The following is a 15397-nucleotide window of genomic DNA, read 5'->3' as shown; positions in this document are numbered from 1 at the left end:
CGGTTCCTCAACCAAGACTTCACTTTCCTCATCTTTAAAATGGGGGTGATGCTCTTGGCGGGCTCACTGAGCAGCATGGAAGACTGAGTTACCAGGAGGGCACAGAGCTCAAGCCCGAGAGGTGTCCAGTGCTATTATTTATAACAGCCACAGAGGGAAGACAGGTCGTGGCTTCCAGCTGGGGCCTTTGTCCACGGCCGTGCTATCCGGAGTGCGGTCTTGACGAGCAGCGCGGGAACACCGGGAGCTTGTGAGGGATGCGTGCTCTCAGGCCCCACCCCCCCGCAGGCTCGGGAGCTGCATCTCAACAAGACCCAGGGGATGCTCATTACTGCGGCAGAGGCACTGAGCATTGCCTCCTACAAGAGAGGGGATTCGCCCGGGCACTTAACGCAGACACCTGGGTCCCACCCCAGAGATTCTGGGGTAACTGGCCTGGGTGTGGGCCTGGTCCTGAGATTTTTTAAAAGCTCCCCAGGGGATTCTAATAATGTGCAGGATGCGATGCCTAGGACAGGGTCTCCTTCAGGGGAGGAGCAAGGGCCAGGCTGGAGAAAGAGAGAGCCCAAGGCCAGGCCTGTGGGAGTAGCACGTGTTCTCTCTTGAGCGTTCACTGTGTGCCTGTCAGAGCCCCTGGACCGAGATTCCTGGTCAGTTAGTGCTCACAACAGCCCTGAAACATTGGGACCATCCCCATCCCCATTCCACAGAGGGGGAAACAGAGGCACAGGGAGGTTAGTTAATTTGCACAAGGTTGTATGGGTAGCAAGAGGTGGGTTCAGGGTTCAAACCCAGCACTTGGGACCCTACAGCCACAACATTTTCAACTACAGGGCTTCCCGGGGTTGGGGGTGGGGGCTAAGCAAGGGGTGGCATAGACCTTACCTCTGTCTCTCCCAACCCTCCTCAGGCTGGGTCTCCGGCCCAGGGGTCTGCAGCCCTGAGATCGGGCTCACGAACACACCCAGGACCCCCACTGGCCACTGTGAGCAGCTCACACATCACAGCCTAGTAGACACACCGTGCGCAGTGCACCCCGACTTCACTGTGCGCTTGTGGGTGACCCGTCCCAGGGTTTAGACAGTGATTTACGGGGAAGGCCTTAGGACTTTGCTGTAAAATGCTCCAGAAAAGCCACCCCCGTGCTGTGGGCGCAGGGGGATGGCGCAGTTGGGGCACGGGCGCCGAAGCTGAAAGGTGGGAGTTCATGACGTATTTCTGTGTTTGTCTGAAAAATGCTGGGGTGCCCAGGTGGCTCAGTCGGTGAAGCGTCTGCCTTCGGCTCAGGTCATGATCCCGGGGTCCTGGGATTGAGCCCCGAGTGGGGCTCCCTGCTCAGCTGGGAGTCTGCTTCTCCCTCTCCCTCTGCCCCTCCCATTCGTGCTCTCTCTCTCAAAAAAATAAAATCTTAAAAAAAACAACTAATACTAAAATAGTCAAAAGAGAGACAACTGTCTCTGAGGTGACAGGATGCAGCCGATGTTCAGGTTTCTGATCTCGATCATCGGACCGAGTCTGCAAGAGGCTGCTCCGGGTGTCTGGGCTCGGGGCCACCGCGCCTGCAGCGTAACTCGGTGGTCCGGCTAGGAGATCAGCACACGCGTGTACGTACGGAGAGAGACCCCAAGGCAAACGTGGCTAAGTGTTCGTCTCTGGGAAAGGACCTGGAGGAGCACTTTGTGTTCCTGCAACTTTTCTGGAGGCTTGAAACTATTTCAAGAGAAGTCAACCAGGGAAAGAAAAGCAGAGACACAAGAGCAGCAGGGGTCCCGCGGCCTCCGTGCCCGACGCCACCGCCTGCCCAGTGGTGGCCCAGACCGCGGTTCTGTGCATCAGACCGTGTTTTCCTGGAGACTTCTCTGATGCAGTTGGAGGAGCGTTCAGGGGACCGCGGCTCTGGTCTGGGGAAGGCTGTGTTGTTCTGTGCCAGGAGCACCACCTCCCCAAGACTTGTCCTGAATTGATAGGTTTCGTCTCTAAAGCTGTCTTGTGACTTGAAAAACACCCATTTCAAAACATTCAGGAGGGAAGGAGAGAGAGAGAGACAGGAGGAGGAAGGGGGGAAAGGGGAGGGAGGGGGGAGAAGGGGGGAAGGGGAGAGGGAGGGAGAAGAAAGAAGGCAGATCAAGGAAGCAAGAGGAGGAGGAAGCAGGAGTGGCCCCAGCCTGGGTTCAGGGGACACAGGGACCAGAAGCTGCGTGAGGGTCCGGCCAGGTCACATCAAGGGGCCATGTCAGTGTGCAGCGTTTCTGTGTCCGATTTCTAAAATTCCCCAATGGAGAATTTTCACAAACCGACGTGTCTTGTCCCAGTGCACGGGCCCTAACTCTGGCCACCCTGCCTCTACCTCCCCACAGGACAGAAGGTAGGCAGCAGGGGGTGGGGAACGGCCTGGAGGAACGAGGACGAACCAGGGTCCAAGAGCTGTGTGACCTCAGGCAAGTCATTTCCCTCTCTGAGCCGGAGGTGCTGAAGTCGGGCTGCCCAGGCTCTGTGTCAAAGTGGCAGCCTGCCACCAGCCTGGGGGGTGGTCCTGTCCCCGGCACTCCCGCGCAGGTGCTGCGTTAGGGGTGTCCTGCGTAGGGGACCCCGGTTTGGGCTGCTCCCACGGGCGATCCACTCCACTCCCTCTGTGATGGGGCTGCTGACCGAGGGCCAGGCCCGGCAGAGACTGCGGAGAGAGCCCCGTGAATGGGAGGAGTTGAAGCCTGATTCTACAACTGGGGGAATGGAGGCCTGACTGGGGCGAGTGAGGCCACTTCTACCTCAGACCCCTCCGTGGGCAGCATCACAATAACGAGAGCTGACAGATACCTGGCTAATGCTTTTAAGAGGCCAAGTCCTGGGCTGAGATTATTATAAAAATTACTCCACTCCACCCTAACAATGCCCTAAGAGAGAAACATTACCACCACCCCATTTTACAGACGGGGGGGCGGGGGATGGAGCTCCGAGGGGTCCCGGGGCTAGGAAGCCCCACCCGGGGGCGCTCGGTTTCAGGGCCCCATCATCCCATACGCCGCGGCTCTGCGCTGCGTTCGTTACAAAGATACGGGTTTCTGCGATGAGGAAAGAGATTTGATGGCAGGGAAGCAAAGCTCTCGTGGGAGGGGTCCCCCTTCGCTCAGCAAGATGGCGCAAGTACAGTCAGGCCCAGGAGAACCGCTAGTTTAGGTATAAATGTCCCCTCTTCCACACTTTGGCAGGAGTGTGGAAAACCTCCCTTTCCTATTGCGTCGGGCTGTTTATGTTCCCTTTGAAATATCAGATTGTTAATTATTTGCACAACAGCTTGAAGTAGAACGGGCTCTTTCTTGCACCCGGGCATACAAATGGCTCTACTGCCAAATGGCCACCACAGGGTCCTCTCTCGCGGCAGGGACGGCGACGATACACCCTTCCTCCTGCGGGGTCTGCCTCTGCTCTGAGCCGCCGAGAGAGATGGCTGTCAGCTGCTTTGCACGCCACGCGGCGTGCGCTAAAAGCAGGAGCATCTCCAGGGGAAGGACACACGTGGCCGAGCGGTCTGTGACTGTTTTTACAGCAGCCTGGAAGAAACTGCCAGCCCACAGCGGTGAGAGCTCCCCCACTCACCTTCTACACGCTTGCAGTGCGGAGAAAAGGAAGACAGCGTGTTCGCTGCCCAAAGTAAAAAGTAACTACGATATACTGTGTCCCAGACACAGAGCCACCGACGGACTGGGGGGACGCTACTTCTTGAAGTCTGGCCCCAGTGCGGGCTGACTCCCTTCAGTTACTACTTCTGTGGACCAGAGGCTGGGCTCTGGAGTGTGAGGGGACGTCTTTCTGGAGTGAATCATACGCATCTAGAGCTGGAAGGAGCCGGACAGAGAAGGCTCCAGATAAAATATATAGTGCCCTGTTTCTGCATGGGACATGCTCAGACCCCAAATCCTTCATCATGAATCCGCAATTCAAACTTAACTGGGTGTCCGGGTTTTTTTGTTTGTTTTGTTTTTAAGATTTTATTTTTAAGTAATCTGTACACCCAAATGGGGCTTGAACTCACAACCCTGAGATCAAGAGTCGCGTGCCAGGTGCATCCTGTATTTTATTTGCAAAATCTGGCAGCTCTCGACAGAGGTGGTCTTGGTGCTCACATGGGTTTCCCAGATGAGGACACGGAGGCCTGGAGAGGGAAAGTGAGTGAAAGGTCGGGTCCAGCTGGAAGTCTGATCTTGGTCTCTGCAGAGCCACCTCCTAGACGGAATCGGAATGATCCTCTGGAGGTCATGACTCACCGTAGTGTGGCAGCTGCTTAACCAATAGCTCACTTGAAGCCCAAGGAGAGGGCCGGGGTGAAGAATCATAGCTGAGGAATGTGACAGTTGGCCTAGGTGGGTGGACCCACCGAGTGAGGATGGAACCAGGTGCCACTCCCAGCCGGGGCACGTGGGCAAGCTCTCCTCGCCTGTTTCCTCACTGCAAATACAGGGAAGAAGGTTCTAACAGGCTGGCCACCCTGGGCTCCCAGTAAGCACAGGGAACATCTTGGTTTTCTTCCTTCTTTAGAAAAGGCACTTGCTTTTTGTAACAGGATTAGAATTCCTGCAATTCCAGCCAAAGGGTCTGTGCTGGGAACAGATGCTACAAGCGTTAACATGCCTCTCATCCTGGTACACAGAGTGCAAACATGAGCATCTCCCTGGCCTTAGCCCATGGACCTGCAGGAGGCTGCAAGCTCCTCTCTTGGGGGTGGGGGGGAGCAGGGACAGCTGCTTGGCCCACAGCAGCTCACCAACAGGAAGTGAAAGAGGATGGGGGCGGGGAGGCAAAGCACCCACTGAAATCCCCACCTATTTTTCTGTTATGGAGAAGGGTCTTGGGCCACCTGGGGTCCAGCCATGGCCTCGCTGTGATTGACCATGTAACTCTGAGCAAGATACTCACCGACTGCCTGCTCTGAGCCTCTGTGTGATCAAGCTCAATACTTATGGTTTGTGTAGCTTTTCATATGTTATATGTCAATAAAAATGTTTCTTTAAAAATAAGGGGTATGCTATTAGAAGTCAAGTTAATGATTAATTAACCACAGGGTTAATTTAAAAATGTGCAATTAGGGGCGGCTGGGTGGCTCAATGGGTTAAGCATCTGCCTTCGGCTCGGGTCATGATCTCAGGGTCCTGGGATCCAGCCCCACATCGGGCTCCCTGCTCAGCCGGGAGGCTGCTTCTTCCTCTCCCTCTACCGCTCCCCCTGCTCGTTCTCAATCTCTCTCCCTCTCTCTGTCAAATAAGTAAATAAAATTTTCAAAAAAAAAAAATTTTTTTTAAAGTAGGCTCCATACCCAATGTGGGGCTCGAACTCACAACCATGAGATCAAGAGTATGCTCTTCTGACTGAGCCAGCCAGGTGCCCCCAAAAACATGCAATTGTTTTTCATGGCAGCCTTGATGATAGGAGCCACGAAGTACCAGCCCGCAGCAGTGAGCACCTGCCAGCTCACCTGAAGGTTTTCGGAAGTGGCAGCCTGTGGGAGACATGGGACCCACTGCTGGCTCCCAAGGGAGACTGCCGCTGGGAGGGGCAGGAGGACATTCCTAGGGAAGTTCTATTTCCGGAGCTGGTATACACTTTTGATGTGCACCTTACCATGTGTGTATTACACGTTCATAATATTTTAATGGGGGGGAGGTGTTGCACTTGCTGGTCCCAGAGGCCTGGCCTAGCCCCTGCCATATTCAAGAGCAATTCACTGTCAGGGCTAGGGGTTCAAGGCCTGGCCTTGCCACTGACCCGCCTTATGACCTTTACAAGCCTCTGTGTCCTCATCTGTAAAATGGGGATAACACCACTACTTGGTCAGAGGATGAAAAGGACCAGGCAGGTGATGGGGACTGTGGGCTCTGGAATACCGCAAGTGCTCGGTACACACTAAATAGCACTGCTCCCTTTCCACACCCACTGAGGGGAAGGTCCTGGCTCCAGTCCTCAGAGGTGACCTAAACTCCGGCTCAGTGCCCACTGAGTTGCACCCCACAAGCAAGGGAAGGGCTTCCAGGGAGAGGAGATTAGGTGGGTGAAGCTTTCAGCCTCCTTGGGGCTTGCAGAGGGATTAAGTCTTTCCATAAATATACCGCGGGCCTCCCTCCCTGTCTCCCTCCCTCCCTCCCATCCATCCATCCATCCATCCATCCGGAGGAACCGGTACCCAGGGTGGGGACAAAGAACCCAAGGTAGGTGTGGCCTGGACAGGTGAGGGGATTCCTGGGGGTGGGGCAGGAAACGCCAGGGCCTGCCCGTCCAGCTCTGCTTCTCTGAGCCTCAGTTTCCTCATCTGTAAGATGGGGCGCTTGTGCTTCTCTCAGAAGCGCCTTGCACCTGCCCTTCCTCCGTGATCCACTAGCTGCTCAGCCAGTAGAGACTGCCTCTCTCCGCGGTTCCTCCGTGGCCCCACAGCCCGGCGCCTCCGGACCGAGTCCGACCGCCCTTGACCCCGCCCCCCACGCGGCCGGGCGAGCGGAGCTGCGGGTCCCCCTTCTTGAGAGCCTCCCCCAGTTCCGCTGAGCTCAGCCGGCCGGGGGAAGTCGCGCGTGCGTTCACACTGGTCGCCCTTTGCGGTTGCAAACCTGCTTTGATGCCCGGGGCGCCAAGGGGGCCCCTAAGTGAGGCGGCTCATAAATAATATAGCTTGAAATACTCGATAGAGGGGAAATGGTTCCTCCCGAGGCCTCCTGCCCCCACCCCGGCCGGGCTCCGTCCCAGCTCTCAGGAATGGCGGTCTGGCCCGTTCCCGAGGAACTCGTGACAGCGCGAGGTGTCGGGTGGACAGTGGGGGGCCCGAGGCGTCTACGCGCGGACACACCCCCACCCGCCCGGGGTAAGTTGCAGCACAACCAGAGCTCCGGACCCAACTTTCCCCAAATCCGCCTCTCCGCAGAAAAGTCTGCGAGAAGTTGGGGGGACGCCCAGGACCTCGAGGGTCCCCCAACGCCCCCCCCGGAACCCCCTGGTCTCCCCGGGCGCGCCCTTCCCGCCGCCGGAGCCGGCGGGGCGTGGACGCCGCTTGGTCGCCTGCGGCTCTCGGGGAGCCGGGCGTCCTCTGGCAGGGTGGCTGGCAGCGCCGGGCCAGGCAGCGGGGCGCGCGCGGCGCGGGGCACTCACCGCTTCCTGGGGGGCTCACTGCGGAGCCGCGCCCGGGGCGCACGGGGCCCGCCCGGGCGCTGGCGGCGGCGGTGGCCGGGCTCCGGGGACCGGGGCGACGAGCCTGCAAGAGAGAGCAGCGGGGGTCATGGCCCGGGCCGGGCAGTGCACGGGGGCCCCCCGCTCCGCCCCGGCCGGCGCTCCGGGCCGCCACCGCGCGCACGCCTCCCGCCGCCCCCTCCCCGGCCCCTCGGGGCGGTGCTGCCTGCGGCCCCGCCCAGCCCGCGGGCGCCGGATTGCCCGGACCGGGCGCGGGGGCGGAGCAGGCCCGCCCGCCGCCTCCCGGGGACCGTGCCAGGGGCGCGCCCGGCGCCCGCGCCTCCGGCCTCCCGCCTCAGTTTCCTCTCGCCCGGCCTGGGGAGGAGGTGGAGGGTGGGGTCCGGGGGAAGTTTGGGAACCTCCCCGGGGCTGCCTGCCAGGCTCCCTGAGGCCGTGCACCCCAGCCCTGGTTGGGTGGAAAGGGGCGCCAGGGTTCTCCCATACCAGGTAGCCATACTTGAGTGGGCCCCATGGCCCGGCTGCGGAGGGGGGAGGCGAGAAGTGGGAGGCCCCACCATCTCGCCATCCGCAGCTCCCTACCCCTGCTCGGGGCCCTGGGGACAGTAAGCAACACGGCCCCGCCCCCCCCCTCCCGCCCCATCTTGGGAAAACCGTGGGGCTTCAGATGGCCCTCGTGATCGAAAGGCAGCCTCCCTGGTGTTAGGGTCTGGCCCTTCCACTCTCCTCACAGGCTTTCACTCTTCACTTCTGGAGGTGAACCCGGGGTGCAGCAAGAGGGGGGTGTGAAGACTTGCCTCCTGGCCCGCGGCCCCAGCTTCAGGTTTTGCTGATGCCCAGCTGGGAGTAAGTCTCCAGTTCCCCTCCGGGTGGGTGTGGAGACCTTTTATCCAAATGGGTTTCTTAGGAGGCTCCCTGATGAGAAGGTCTCTGCCCGCACCTACCCAGCTAGCCAGGAGGGAGAAAAGCACCCCCGACCGTGGGTTCTTTATGTCATTGTCAGAAGGCCGTCATGCCCACAAGATCTCCACACCCTGTACGGTATGTAATTCTGGAGGCTTGGAAGGGGAAACTGAGTCACAGAGCAGGACAGTGGCCCTCCCTTGGCGAAAGCAGGAAGGAACTGAGTTGCAGGAAACAGAGTCAGCATCCTAGCTGTGTGTTCTCCCTTTGAGTCATTCCTAAAAATGTTGCAGTCTTTTATATCAAGTCCGGAGTGACAGGTAGAAAATGTATCATGTCCCCCCCCAAAAGAAGGACAAAAGGGGGCAGGGTTAGGGACAGGATGCTCCTTCCGAGGGTCCCCACTCCGCACCCTCAGAGGGAAAGGGGACTGTCCAGGGTCTCGTGTCCTGGCTGTGAGCTGTGGGGCAGGGCTGCTCTGAATTGTCTCCTTTTAATGGTGGTGACAGAGGGGTGGGGGAGCCCCTGGGGCGGTGGGCACAGCCACCAGGTTCTGGTTCCGGCATGGTGGAGCACCAGCGAGGCCTTTTCTGCAGGCAGAGAGGTCCTCAGCAGGCTGAATGAATGCTCGGTGCTGGTTGTGAGATCAGCCTGTTTCTGGGCCTCAGTTTCCACCAGGACAAATGGGGATTTATTATTTCTACACATGCTTTCTGAGCACCTACTCTGCGCCGGGCACGGGGGTACCACGGTAAATAGGATAACTGTCACTGACAGCGCCACCTAGGCACGCGACCCCCCCCCCCCCCCCGGCACCACCTGCTTAGGACGGCCCTGCGAGGGGGAGACACTTATTCTGTCCACGTCCCGGGGCCTGTGGCACAGGGATGTCACAGGTCACCCAACCAGTGGGCTCTGCGGCCCCAAGCCGAGGGAGGAGGGAGGAGCTGCCAGTCTCGGGAGGGGTGACTGCTAATGAGAGGCGGCCAGGTGGATGGGTTTTGCCAACTGTGTGGGTTGAGATGAGGAATGGAAAGAATCCAGTTTAACTTGCTTCCTCCCCCAGGAGTCCTCGGTCCCCTGAGAACAGTGGGGGCTGTGTTTCAGGGTCAGAATTTCTCAATGTCTGCGCTTGATGTCTGGGGCTGGGTCATTCGCTGTCATGGGGGCCCGTCCTGGGCCCTGTGGGATACTGAGCAGCATCCCTGGCCTTCACCCACTAGAGGCCACTAGCATCCCCTCCCCTTCTCCAAGCTGTGACAACTAGACACTGTCACCTGCCCCCTGGGGGGTGCAATCCCGGAGTGTATTCCATGGCTCCCAGCCCTAGCAGCATGCAGGGATTACCGGGATCACCGAGGGGGGGCAGGGGCGGGGGCGGGGGGCTTAACAAGTGAATGAATGCAAATACTCAGGCCCAGGCTCACCCCAGGGATCCCAACCTAACTGGTCCAGGCAGAGCCCAGGTATGGGTGTTTTGTAAAAACTCCCAGGTGACACTGGGGTGCCTGGGTGGCTCAGTCGGTGAAGTGTCCCACTCTTGATTTCGGCTCAGGTCATGATCTCAGGGTTGTGAGATCGAGGCCCGCATCGGCTCCATGCTGGGTGTGGAGCCTGCTTGAGATTCTCTCCCTCCCCCTCTGCACCTCCCCTGGCGTGCACCCTCTCTCAAATAAATAAATAAATAAATAAATAAATTAAAAAACAAAAAAAACCTCCCAGGGACATTAATTGGCTGCTCCCATGGAGAACCTCGAATGTAGTGTCAGAGCCCATGTGGAAGACTAGAGACTTAGGGGGCAAATCAACCAAGTGCAGTGTGTGAAATGTGTACAGATCCTGAACAAACCCACTGTAAAAAGGTATGTGTGAACTAATAGTGGAAAATGGACTACAGTCTGGGTATTAGATAATATTAAGAAATTATTACTAATTTGAATGGATGTGACAGTGGTATCATCGTGCTTTTATTTATTTATTTATTTTTCTTAAAGATTTTATTTATTTATTTGACACAGAGAGAGACAGCGAGAGAGGGAACACAAGCAGGGGGAGTGGGAGAGGGAGAAGCAGGCTTCCCGCTGAGCAGGGAGCCTGATGCGGGGCTCGATCCCAGGACTCTGGGATCATGACCGGAGCCGAAGGCAGACGCCCAACCAACTGAGCCACCCAGGCACCCCAATCATCGTGCTTTTTAAATCTTTTCTCTGGGGGTGCCTGGCTGGCTCAGTTGGTTAAGTGGCTGCATTCAGCTTAGGTCATGACCTCAGGGTCCTGGGATCAAGCCCCGCGTCGGGCTCCCTGCTCAGCGGAGAGCCTGCTTCTCTGCCCCCACTTGCTTATGTGCTCACTCTCTCTCTCTCAAATAAATAAATAAAATCTTAAAAAAAAAAGCCTTTCTCTGTTAGTGATACATATGGAAATGTATTTATGAGTGAATTAGTATGAAGACCAGATTTGCTCTAAAAGTGTCCAGGAAAGGGGCGCCTGGGTGGCTCAAGTCGGTTGAGCATCTGCCTTCAGCTCAGGTCTTGATCTCAGGGTCCTGGGATCGAGCCCCCCAACATTGGGCTCCCTGCTCATCAGGGAGTTTGCTTCTCCTTCTCTCTCTGCCCCTCCCCCTGCTCGTGTGCTCACTCTCTTTCTCTTTCTCTTCTCTCTCAAATAAGTAAGTGAAATCTAAAGAAAAAAAAAAAGGTGTCCAGGAAAATAAAAAGATGGAAGAGGGAGGAGAGAGACAAAATGATGGGAAATGTTGATAACTGTTGACGTTATGTGGAGACTCGTTAAGCTATTCTCTCTACTTCTTGTGTGTTTGCAATTTTCCAACATAGGGGCGTCTGGCTGGCTCAGTTGGTGGACTTGGGGTCATGAGTTCAAACCCCACATTGAGTGTAGAGATTACTTAAATAAATAAATCTTTTAAAAAAAGATGTTTTTCCAAAATAAAAAAAAAAAAAACCCTTTTTGTTTTAAGAAAAGAGAGAGAGCCCACTTGGACACAGTTTTCCTGGCAGCCAGGTGAGGTGACCACCTCCAGGAACTTGGTCTCCGTTTGGGGGTGTGGGCGGGTAACAGGAAGCTGGTGGTGGGGCCCTTGTGGGTTCTGGGAGGAGAGGCAGGCTCAGTGAGCTCACCTTGCACCCCCACCTGGCAGCAGCCATCACCGAAGAGGGGGCTGGGCGGCCGTGAACCCGCAGACCCTGGAGACCAAGCCAGGGCAGCGGCCGCACACCTGCCTGTGATCAGAATCACCTGGAGCTTTGGGACCAGGCAGGTGCCGCAGCACAAGCAGTGTGGATTCCTCAGGTGTGGGCCTGGCTGGGCGGCTGTGAAGTCAGGCCCCCGACACCTGTCCCCCAAAACCCTTCTTTCTCGGCACAGAACCCCTTGGTCCGCAGAGGAAGTAGAAGAATGGCCGCGAGAGCAACTTCTCCCCACTCCTCCCCACGGGATGCATGCATGGACAGCTTCCTGTGCATGCTTCAACAAGAGTTCTCAGCACGGACTGCGTGCCCACCGTGTGCCGGGCTCTAGCGAGTGACCGAGACAGTCGAAAACCCTTGTCCCCACGGATGTTAGAATCTGTGCGCTGAGCAGAAAACCATGACAGTAGGAGGCTGTGAAGGGCGGGGCTGGGGAGCTGAAACTTTGGAGCAGGTGGATGAGAAGAGGCTCTTGGAGTAAAGCCCCTGGGAAGGCATCAAGAGGAAAGGCTTCCTGCGGGATTCTGGGTTCAGTGTATGGCCAGAGGAGGGCAGAAAAGGGACAGAGTTGTAGGACAACTTCTTCCTCCTGAAATGTCTCCTTCCCCCCTGCCCTTGCCCCGAGAGCCCCCTCCCGACTTTCAGAGCCCCGAGCAAGTGGCCCTTTGCCGTTTGGAACTTCAGCCTGTCCTGGGCTCACTGGCGAGCTTGCTGAAGGTCTGTCACTGTCCGGTAAGCCCCCAGAGGGCAGGAACCAGGTCCGCTTTGCTGACCGTCGTATCCCCGGCCCAGTGTGGTGCTCCATACTTCAGAACCAATGGGGTTTGAATGAGTGAATGAGGAACCCCAAGTCCTCAGTAAAGAAGCAGATGCTGGAGCCCATTCCCAAAGGGAGCCATCTGCCAAAATGCCAAACCAGCGCAGTCGCCTGGGGGAGCTGCAGGGGACAGCATCTCCCTCAGGGTGCTGTGCCCAGACCCGGGTGGAGGCTGGTTCTGTCTCTGTGGCCCGGCTTGCTGGTGCCCCTCCTCCATTGTCATAAAGTGGCAGCTTGGATGAGGACAGTGGCGGTGGTGACATGGGGGCTGCTTCGGGAGACGGGGCCCGAGGCAGCGAAGAGGAGGGCAGGCGTGGTGGCCGCCCTGAACACTTTCTGGGCCTGGAGGGACATCAGGGCAGGCCCGAGGCTCAGCCAGGGTGGTGGTGGGGGGGAGGGATGGAGATCATCCCGACTCTGGACAGCCTGTGATGTGGCGGCAGGGTGGGGGTTCCTGCAGACCGGCCTCCTAGGAGACCCCACACATGGGTCTGAGAAGCTTGGGCCTTCCTGTCACTACGGCACAACCGGCCCGCACGTGGGGAGCACCAGCCTGTCACAGGTGGCTTTGCAGGGATCTGGGTCATCAGCATAGGCAAGTCCCCATCAGGTGACAGCAGTCCCCGCCCATGTCATGAGCTGCCCAAGAACCACCTGGTTGGGCCCGGGCATCCCACAGAACGGGGCTGGGGGGTGGGGAATATAACGTGGTGGTTGTTTTAAGCCACTTAGTTTCGGGACATTTTGTTACACGGCCACAGAGCCAAGACAAGCTTCTACTAAGTGATAGACGTGATCTGAGTTACTGCTTTCTGTAAGCTTGGCTTTAGCATGCTGCAGTTAGATTTATGAATTATTCCAAATGTCCAAAAAGCATACAGCTTGAGAAAATGTACACCTACAACTTGCTACATTTGCTTGAGTTTCTGCTGTTGTTGCTACAGATATTCGAAGCCCTCTGTCCCTCTCCCCACTCTCGTTCCTCTTCCCTGCCTGCCTGAGGCCGACCGTCCCTGCGGTACACCTCGGCACCCAGGGCAGTCTGTGGTCGTCCGGGGGGTTTGCCTACGGAGGCTCCTGGCCAGCATCGGGCCCTGATGTCCCACTTTCCAGATGCAGAAATGGGGCTCCAAGAGGTGGGCCAGGGACGCCCGGCTGGAGAGGGGCAGGGCCGGCCTCTCGCACCAGGACCCTCCAGGACGGAGTGGGCGGCAGGCGGCTCTTTCTGTCGGAGGAGATTTTGTGCATGTGTGTGCTTGCACGGTACAGCGGGATGTTGGAAATGGGGGCCGCGAGAACGGACTGATGGGACCCCATGGAATTCACCCAGTGGATGGGAGAGTAGATGAGAGCCCCCTACGAGGCCATTGCTGGAGCCGGGTGACAGGCCCACGGGACGGGTTGTGCTATCCTCTCTCTCTCTCTTCTTTTTTTTTAATGACAATTTTTCCTTTTTATTCATTTCCTATATTACACTAAATGCATTCTCCTTCACACAGGACACAATAAGTGTTCTAGATATAACTAAACACTGGCTGGAGACATTCCTGCCAATTCGAGTCTTACAACGATAATTTACTTTTCCTCAAATGTCTCCATGTCTATGTTTGAAAATTCTCGGAGTAAAACTTAAAAAAGAAACGCAGGCCCTGGGGAGACAGGCCCCAGGAGACAGGGAGTTGGTGGCTGGGCGGTGGGACACCCCATCAGTGCTGGGCTCTCTGCCCCACAGGGTCCCCTGAGAGCCCTCGCAGCTCCCAGGCCGTCAGAAGGGGCCACGGGGGGGTTTAACCCACCGTGGGGGAGGCTGAGACGCCCCGTTCTCAAGCCCAGGCTGGGTCTGGCTCCCTCCCCCATGCTCCCCAAATGCCCAGGGCCCTCCAGCCTCGCTGAGCAGGCTCTATGTCAGCGGCTTGGTCTCCCTCATGGGGCCGACGGCCGAGGGCTTGGCCTGGGGCTGCAGGGACCGAGTCTCAGCCCTGCGTCCCCGTGGGCACTGCGGTAAGCCGAGTGGCCTTCTGATGCAGACCCTATAATTACCCCCCCCGTATGGGCGAGGGGCTGAGGGTTGTGGTGCCTCAACCCACTCCCCAGGTCTTGGGCCAGGGGTGACAGAGCCTGGGTTTCCCCCGGCAGTCAGGGGTCACTCTTCTGCTCTCCACACACACTGTGGGTGAGAGTCGGTGTGAGAGCACGGCTGTCCCCGTTCCCCCCAGGGATGATCAGGGCTGCCCGTGGGGGAAAGGGCAGAAAACCGGCCCATGAGGGCCCAGCCTGCCACAGCCCTCAGGCAAAGCAGCGTCTGCCAACAGATAGAAACTCACGAGATTCAATGGCCGCGTCCCCAAAATTAAAACCTTCAAGAGACACCGTTATAGATATTAGTGGACTAGCTACAGACTGGAAGGACGTATCTGCAAGTCGCGTACCTGAGAAAGGACTGAGCACACAAAGAAGCTTTTGGACTCAGTAACAAGGAGCCAAGGAACCCAATTAAGAACTTAAATTTAAGTTAAAAAATTAAATTCAAAAAAGATTTGAATAGACAGTCCACCAAAGATACACATACGGTCGGGAAGCACAGGAAGAAAAGCTCAAGGTCATTAGTCGTTAGGGAAATGCAAGTCAAGCCCACGATGAGGTGCACTCAGGTGGCTGTAATAATAATAAAGGGAAATAGCAGGTGTCGGTGAGGACTTGCCGAAGATCTGACCTGACCGCTGGGAACGTGAAATGACGCAGCCACGCTGGAAAACAGCTGGAAAGATTCTTAAAAACTGAAACATTCGTCTACCATAGACCCCACCGGTTCCCCCAGAGGGGTGGGATGAAGCCTGCGTCCACACAAAGCCCCGCGCACGCACGTTCACGGCGGCTGTATTCACAGCAACCCACTGGTGGAAACCGCCCAGGCGGCCTCCTAGTGCGGGGTGGGCGCACACGCAGTGGTCCGCGGGGAGGAGGGAAGGAGGCGCCCACTCACGCCACAACGTGCACGAACCTCAAAACCGCTATGCCCGGTGCGAGAAGCCAGATAGGAAAGGGCTCAGATTGCACGCGTCCATTCACCCGAACCGTGCAGGACAGGCAGGTGTGTAGAGACAGGATGCGGACTGGCCGTTGCCAGGGCTGGGCTGAGAATGAGGAGGGCTGCAGATGGGCAGGTGGGGGCTGGACGCCTACTAAGGGTTATTGAACTGCACGCTGGAACAGGTGACTTCTATGGTACGTAAGTGACGCCCCATTACCTGTAACGCAACAAGGACACGGAGACACCTCGGAAGAGGCAGGCTCCCCCCCGCCCTGGGAA

This window comes from Phoca vitulina, unplaced genomic scaffold, assembly GCF_004348235.1.
Source record: "Phoca vitulina isolate PV1807 unplaced genomic scaffold, GSC_HSeal_1.0 scaffold56, whole genome shotgun sequence".
NCBI lineage: Eukaryota > Metazoa > Chordata > Mammalia > Carnivora > Phocidae > Phoca > Phoca vitulina.
Note: the sequence above shows the minus strand (reverse complement) of the source record.